Source organism: Pinus tabuliformis, chromosome J, assembly GCF_031772625.1.
Source record: "Pinus tabuliformis cultivar Carrire ecotype Pingquan chromosome J, CPIR1, whole genome shotgun sequence".
NCBI lineage: Eukaryota > Viridiplantae > Streptophyta > Pinopsida > Pinales > Pinaceae > Pinus > Pinus tabuliformis.
In genome coordinates this window covers 1047809254-1047817876 of record NC_142295.1, presented here as the reverse complement: position 1 = coordinate 1047817876, position 8623 = coordinate 1047809254, and the positions used below count along the sequence as shown (strand labels likewise).

Sequence of the window (8623 nt, the reverse complement as noted above, 5' to 3'; positions counted from 1 at the left end):
GTTTATGTAATGTAAAGGAGGTTGCCCCCTCGAAGAGGCTGAATTCTAAGGCGTTGATATATCTTTTCTATCTTTTTGTGAGCTGGTTTCATAACAATGATCTGGTGATTATGTATTTTGTTCCTGAAGCTATGATAACATAATGTGGTTTTTTTTACTAACAATAAATAAATAAATAAACTCAATGTCTCTTTTTAGAGTGCATGTTTAGCAATCCAATGAGGTTTAAACACAACTCGATTTACTAACGAAACCCATTCTCAACTAGTTTTCCTACTGCGACTCGACAATATAATTCATTTATTTAAATAAATTGATTCATTTATATTTATTTGCTATTTATATTTTTTAAATATTTAAATATTTACAATTAAATTAAATTTATTTAAATTTATTTAAATTCTTGCTATTATAAATAAATATACATATCATACAAAAAACACAATTCATTTATGCAAAGTCTAAAAGATGTCACATTGCAACACTCACTACTATATGTCACATTGCAAAACTCATTACTCTATTGAAACCACATAAGATAGTAAAGTTAAATGTAATCTAGTAAAGTTAAAGTTTCTCAAACAAGGACAAAGGAGACAAACAATTACAAAATAAATTCAAAATGTTCAAAACTTTGAAAAATAATTACATAATTATGAATGTGAACAATGATATTTCCAAAATATATAGTATTAATTACACACAATTTAAAATAAATTAGAATTTATAGGTATATAATTGGATTATTGATATTCACAATTTAAAAATATAAAGAATCAATTAATAGGATTGTTACATGTTTAAAATGAAAATTCATAATATAAAGCACAACAATTTATAATTAATATTTTTTTAGAAACTAATTATCTAACATAAGTGATTGGTGTTATACATATAAATTTAGTCCATGTCTCCCTACAATCATTAAGTCCTTCACCACCTATGTTCACACTATAGGATATTATTTTTATCTTAAGTTTGTTTTTATTTTTTTCCTTATTCTATTTTATCTCTTGATAAGGCATCCATATGAGAGAAAATATAACTTAAGAGGTCGTTGCATCCATGTACGATATATTTGTATCATATATATGAATATAATTGAGTGGGTTGTGATTTTCCTACAAATTTCTATGTTCCATTTGTTAGTTTGTATGCTAATAGTTAGTTTTACAATTAGCTATAAATGTTTCACATATTCATCTTAAAAATCTATGTCATATTGTGAAGGATAAAGGCACCCAATGTGAAGGTTTTGTGTGGTTGTGTTTGTAATTCTATTGTGAATTATTATCTCCTCTCTTAAACATTTTTTTAAGTGATTGCAATCACTTTCAAGATGTACTCTTAGAATTATGAGGGAAAACTCCTTGAAGTGGAATAACATCATTCTAAAAGAACGCTAACCTATTGTCGAAGAGCATCAATTGTAAATAAGATTTACCTATTGTTAAGAAATGGTGGGGAAGAAGCTTTGAAAACACCAATCAATTATCCCCTTGGTTATAGGACATTTCTATCTTGCCCTATATAAGGTAACGTGAGACTTGAGATCTCTTATGGGTGTCTTTTAAACACATAACTCCTCCTTGCCATGGGAAACATTCGCGGAAAACACCTCAAATGTCATATTTGTTGGAAAATGTTTTATCCTTAATATATGACATTGATCATATGCCGTCATAACGGAAGGGAATGGAATTCAACTTCAATTCTCACTTTGGTATATGATCTTAGTATTATATAGAGAATTAACTAATTATTACCCCATCATTCTAACCTTGGAATGGATCCTCGTTCATATTGAATATAATACTTCCATACTCATGGTGAGAATACATAATGGTATCATGGGAGAAATCTCTCACTTGGAAACTCTACAAAATTTGATTTTCCTACTAGAATATAACATATTTTGAAGCATGATGTGAGGAAACTTTGGGAGTAAGTTTTATTCCTCAAGGAGGAGATGAAAGATGATGTGAGGGAACTTTGGGAGTAAGTGTTCTTCCTCCTGGAGGAGATGAAAGAGATTTAATATAATCAAAATTAACAAAATAACGTATCATATATATTCCAATCATTTAAAGGGTTTAGTAATTTAATTCAGATAAGAATGTTACACATGAAAATTATTTTCTTGGATATGGCGATATTTAAGAGTATGGTATTGAATACCGAGAGATACATTGTCACTAATACAATGAAGCAGCTTCTCTCTCTAGGTCAACATGAGCACTTAAGTAGAAAAACCATTCTTCTAGAAGAACCTAGTATAGACAATAAAATCCTTTGAAATGAGAATATATAGCCATTTTGTTTGACCCCTTGTAAATAGAAGCTACATTTGGCAAGTTGGAGATTGACATAGAAATAATGTATGATTTGATATCAAGGTTTAATTATACTAAACAAGATAAAGGAAAAAATCCAACTTTTTCCCATTCTAAGGATACCATGGATAAACACAATATCCTTGTTGAAGATATCTGTTTTTAGCGATATTATCAAGAAATCAAAAAACATTCCCTTTTTGAAGGTGGAGAGGAAATTTTCCAAAGAATTGCACCAATTTATCTTATTTCTTTAAGGTTTTCCTGGTAGAAAGATTTCACATTTACACATAAAGAGTATTAGTCTTTAAACAATACAATATTTAAAGTTAATCCTTATTGCATACATGTATCTTTTTCTTGCTTCCAATCAACCCATATGCCACAATTAACAAAAGTGAAATTATAATAAAATTTCCAAGGATATTAAGGATATTTTCTCCCTTCCCTATTCCTTGTTGATGTTAATTCCTATTATGGTGTAGACCCAAAGGAATTATTTGAGAATTTCCCAAGGCAGAGATAGAAATTGGAGGTCTTACCAACTGGGTAAAGAGATTATTCACGAAGGGATTATAAATTATGTATTCTCCTTCATTTTTAAGATGGTGGTAACATTTTAGTGGGTAATACAATTGGATTAATAGAAATAGTGAAATCGAATTTTATAATATTTAATAAAAGAAAATAAAGCTAATATTGGTTAATACAATTGGACTAATAGAAATTGTGAAATCAAATACTATAATATTTTAATAAAATAAAATTAAGTTAATATGTAATAAAAATATAGAGATGCCTTTTAACTTAGATATGAAAAAATAAGAAAAAAAAACCTAAGTTTTTTTAATTAACTTCATCCTTAAAAAAGAAAAATATTTGACTAATGTCAACCTAAGCTATTTAAACTCCTAAGTTAACAAAAAAAACATCTAAGTTTATGAAGGCATCGAAGCCACTCAACAACAAATGTTTATGTAGTGAAGATATAAAATATGATTTCAAGTATCTCTAATTAATGGGAAAAACTAAATACATTAGTATACAAAACCTTAAAACTTGAAACTTAGGGGTTGACCTTTGTGACTCATACCAAACATTTTCTCAATGGAGTTAATAAAATTGAATAATGTTTAGAACATCTTTCGTGACTCATATCAAACATTTTCTCAATCAAGTTAAAAAAATTGAATAATGTTTAGAACATTAAAGATGTATTAGTATGGTGAAAGGTATTGTTTTCATTGTACATGTTGATGATATTGTCTACTTTTATTCTTATTTTACATGGTGATAACACACTTGAAGAGGTGTAATCTTACAAGTACATGAAGGTATCAATTTGAGGGACCATTGTGTTGGAAAAAAAGAATTACTGCTTTGAAATCTTATTATAATACTAAAGAAAATATAGAAACTTATTTTCATCACTTTAGATACCATAAATATTATTTAAATTTTATAAAATTTTGTCTTACAACAACTCATTAAATTTATAAGAATAAAATTATACAAATCCAAAAATAAATATTATTTAAGTTTTATAAAATTTGGTCTTACAACAACTCATTAAATTTCAAAGGATAAAATTGGGCCAATCCAAAAATATTTCATAGCCTATAATTTTAAATGTAAATACAAAATCTACACAATCTCTTACACCATTCTATTCATTGACACTAAATGTACATCTATAGAATTTAAATTCATGATTCAATTTTTGAAATATACACATACAAAGTGTTCAAGATGAGAAAATGTAGGCTTCTTATTATTACTTATAGTATAGCATGAAGAGTAGCCACCATAGACTTACCAATACTTACCAAAATTACAAATAAAACCATGCTAAATACTATATTTAAATTAATTAAAAAGATGTTAAATACTATATTTAAATTAAACTAACCTGACAATATTTTATAACAAGAAGAAAAAAAATTAAAAAAATAAATAATAATAATAATAATAACAATAATTTTATACTAACAACTTTTCACATATAAAAAATATTAATGCACTTTATTTTATTTATTAAAAACAAAATTTTCAAATATAAAAAATATTTATCCACTTTATTTTATTTATTAAAAACAAACCTAGTTAATATTAAAAGATAATGAACATCATTTTTCCATTGCTTTACCTACTTTCTTAACAAAGTATTTATCCATTTTATTTTATTCACTAAAATCAAACCTCTTTAATATTAAAAATAATCAACACTATTTTTCCATTGTTTTACCGAGTTTTTAACAAAGTATTTATCCACTTTATTTTATTTATTAAAAACAAATCTAATTAATATTAAAAGGTAATAAACATCATTTTTCCACTGTTTTACCTACTTTCTTAACAAAAGTCTCCATCATCTTATTTCTACATACCTTCTTCATTTTAAAAATATTAATTTATATATTAAAACAAAGTTTCTCTCACCCATTCTTTTTGAAATTTCAAAAAAATAAGACTAACTGTATTTAAATATAAATACAAAATTAATATATAATATTATCATTAATTATATTCTAAATGATTTTAATATCTAGAACTGAATGCATATAAAAATTAATTAAAAACATCAGATTCAATGCCACTGATATGAAAAGGATGAATTTTAATGCTGCCTTAAACGAGTATATGAAAGATTGAAACATATAAAATATATATATATATATATATATATATATATATAATTTGATATAGTAAATAACTTTATGTCATTTGGCATGTTGCTATGATGTAAAAACCTTGATCTATAGGTAGCTGTCACGATCCCAACAATAAATATGTAAAAAAAAAAAAAAAAATGGCTTGTTAAAACCTTACCCCACCCTTCTATTCGAACATGAATACACATATGTAAAGGGTATCGTTTCTTGATTATTATACGTCCTACTATATATGCAAAACACTTAGCAACAAGCATGCCCAACCTTTGACATAACACTATACGGTTTACGCTTTGGTGGCTTTTGGGAATTAATGTAAAGGTCAAAGGGTCGGTTCATCCACCGGATAGTTTGCCCTGACCTGCTCCGACGCCAGGTGGTTGACGGAAATTTAAATGGCTTTCACCAACCCTTGCCAGGTGGCCTGGCACAGCCGTGAAGCCATGTGACTCCTCGGTTGACACGCTATAGATTTTCGCGCCCAGACTCCCGCTTGAATCAACGGTGGGGATTTGTTACCCACATCTAAGGGCTCAGGCTCGTCCAAGGGTTTGAAGGGTTGATTCATATTCCACCGGGTCACTTGTTTTGGTTCATTTGCGTATGTGAGACTTGTCTGGTGATGCCGAATACTCCACAGCTCGACTGGTTCCTCCTCTGCACCGATTGATAGGTTCTGCATCGCTGTGGTTCAGGTATAATCCATAACTGTTGCCGGCCATGCTTACCCGCTTACTCTTCTATTGCTCAGATATATATATTGTGCGTTTATTTCTCTCAGGATTTGTCTGTTTGGTTGCTATGCTCATGGACTAACTCCGGGTGTTTTCGCTGGTGTACAGACGGGTTGCAGCAATGGCCTTCCTACTGCTCGTGGAATGACCATGCCGCCTCATTGCGCTCTCAGGTATGTATTCATCTCTCGTCCGGATGCGGAGCCTGAGATTTACCCTGTATAGCAAAAGGGTTTTATACCTATGAGAGTTGTATAGCATTTTTTTTTTTTGGCCAGAGGAGTTCCTCATGGCGCCCATTTTTACTTGTCTCAGGGTTTCTGCAATCAATCCAAACCCCTGGGTTATGATTTGCGGTCGTCCATTCCATGCCGGGACCTGTACATCGTTTTGATTTATTTAGGCTAATGATTAATGCGATTGCTGGCATTATATGGCCGGTTGTAATATGTACATTTGTTAATGGGTTCTCGGCCTCCATGCCTGAACTGGTTAAGTTTGAAGGCTGAACGCTTGCCCCTTTTGTTTCTCGTGTTTTAAAAATGTTTAATAGATACGCTCAGATTGTCGTCTTTATCTTTGAAGAACTGTATGGTATTATTAGTCCTCTGGACATTTAAACTACATTGCTTCACTGTACATATTAAGGGTTATTCATATAGTTTAATGTTAATATGCTTTCTTTCTCCTTCTGTGAATACGATAATTATATTTCTACAGTCGGTCGAGTTTGTTATTAATGGTCGTCTTCTGCTGTTTACGCCATTATTCTTGCTTACAGTAATATGCCTTTAAGCTCGCTTACAGTGATAAGGTTTATTATTATTTCCATATTTACAGAGTTGAGCTATTCTGATATAGGGTTTAATCAGTATAGCAAACGTAAATATTTGATTCACTATATCTAACTGTACCTACAGCAAGGTACGCGGCCGTTTACCCACGGCTAGGTGTTTTGCTCTGAGATGATGTATTGTTCGGCTTTCAGTAGTATTTGTATTTGTTTCTTTGTGCGCCTTAGCCGGATTAGTCCTGGCGTAGCATAGCACGATATATACTGAGATTTGTTGCAATGCATGCTACAAGATGCGAATGTAGTCTCTGAACCCTCGGTGCAGGGGTCCTCTGTCTAGTTTGTATTACTGTCTCGTTAATTAATATTCACGGCACTGGTATTTTAATTGTATCTCTCCACCGTTTCTTTTATCCTAGCTAGGCGCTATGCCGTGTAGATGCTAGTTTATTATACTGCTAATGTTTTGTACAAACTTCTTTGGGCCATTCAGGACCGCATTTGGTATTTTTGTGCTGTTATATATGTATATTGAGATTCGTTTACAACAAGTAGTTTCCATCATTTACCATCTTTAACAGCTAGTTTCCAGATATTTATTTAAACTGTAACATACTATCTTTATTTCACAGATATTCCACTGTCATATTTCTCTTAACATTTAACTGTTAAAAGAGACTCAGACTCAAACTGTCTCTTCTATCTATATACTCAGTATACCGTTTACTTTTATTTAATCTTTGTAATAAACTCGTACCTGGTCTGCCAGTTACAGGAATTGGCGCTCCAGAAGTTCACCTGCATTTCATGCTTGCTCTTATCCACCCAACCTTGAGATCCATCATCACATTGGATTCTCCCCCCGAGCTATCTTGCAGGCCTCCAGCCCTCAACAAGATTCATGCACTTCAGTGCTTGGGTTATCTGGTCCTCACCAGACTTAACCCTTTCTTGTTTTTCTTCCCTTTCCTTGGAATTTCCCCCGTCTGTCCCAACAGCCCAGGGGTTTTCCTTCCCAGGACTTTTCCTGTGTGAAAGGGTAGTTTCTTCAGTTTCATAACTGATTCCTTTTCTTTTAAAAATCCTCCACAAAGAGGCTGCCAGCATTTCAAAAATATATATTCCAATATATTTAATTTCATAAATAAGATAATGTCATTTAGTAAACAATAATTAACAGCAACTCCACATCAGTTTCTTACCACAGTAACATTCCATATTTACATTTTTCCCGGGGTCATCACATCTCCCCCTCCTGGGATTGGACATCGTCCCGATGTCTATTCCCCTTAAATAAGTCCGGGTAGACTTTTCTAATAAGTTCCTCGTCTTCCCAAGTAGCCTCCTCAGGCCCGTAGTGCTGCCACAGCACTTTAACTTGGATAATAACTCGCTTCCGTAGCCGCACTTCTCTCCGGTCAAGAATGCTCTGTGGTTCGACCAGAACCTTGCCTTTCGGTTCGACCTGCAGACAATCCATACCTTCAGTCAGTTTCTGTTGAGCATATCTGCATAATCAAAACAACCGGATTAATTCTTACCCGAACATCTTGCCATCTGATCACATGTTTAGGATCGTATACATATTTCTTAAGAACAAAAACGTGGAAAACATTGTGAATCTTAATATGACTTGGCAAGGCGAGTTGGTAAGCCAACAGCCCCACTCTAGCCAAGATCTGAAAAGGTCCAAAGTACCGAGGAGCCAGCTTGGCGCACCCACTCCATTGCAGTGTGCTTCTTCTGGCTTGGATCCTCACAAACACATGGTCACCAACCTGATATTCTTTGAATCTTCTTCTTCTATCCGCAAAACTTTTATGTCTGTCCTGCGCAACCTTTAAATTGGCACGCACCCTTTTCACCATGTCTTCCATTTCTTTAAGCATTTCCGGACCCAAACTCAGCTTATCCTCAGGTCCACCCTAGCTTGAGGGTGTGCGGCATTTTCGCCCGTACAGGACCTCAAAGGGACTTAGCTGTGTCGATGTATGATATCCATTATTATATGCGAATTCAACCAAGTGTAAATACTCTTCCCATTGGTTTGGTTTCAGCATCACATATGCCCTCAACATATCTTCCACCACC

General features: G+C 32.4%; 1 long non-coding RNA gene across 1 annotated transcript; it reads left to right on the top strand.

The window, feature by feature from the left end:
- The first annotated feature begins 5568 nt into the window (after positions 1-5568).
- On the top strand, positions 5569-6355 carry LOC149230504 (uncharacterized). The gene is made up of 3 exons (XR_016247377.1): positions 5569-5700; positions 5848-5912; positions 6055-6355. It is a non-coding gene; the product is annotated as an uncharacterized LOC149230504 (long non-coding RNA).
- The last annotated feature ends 2268 nt before the right edge of the window (positions 6356-8623 follow it).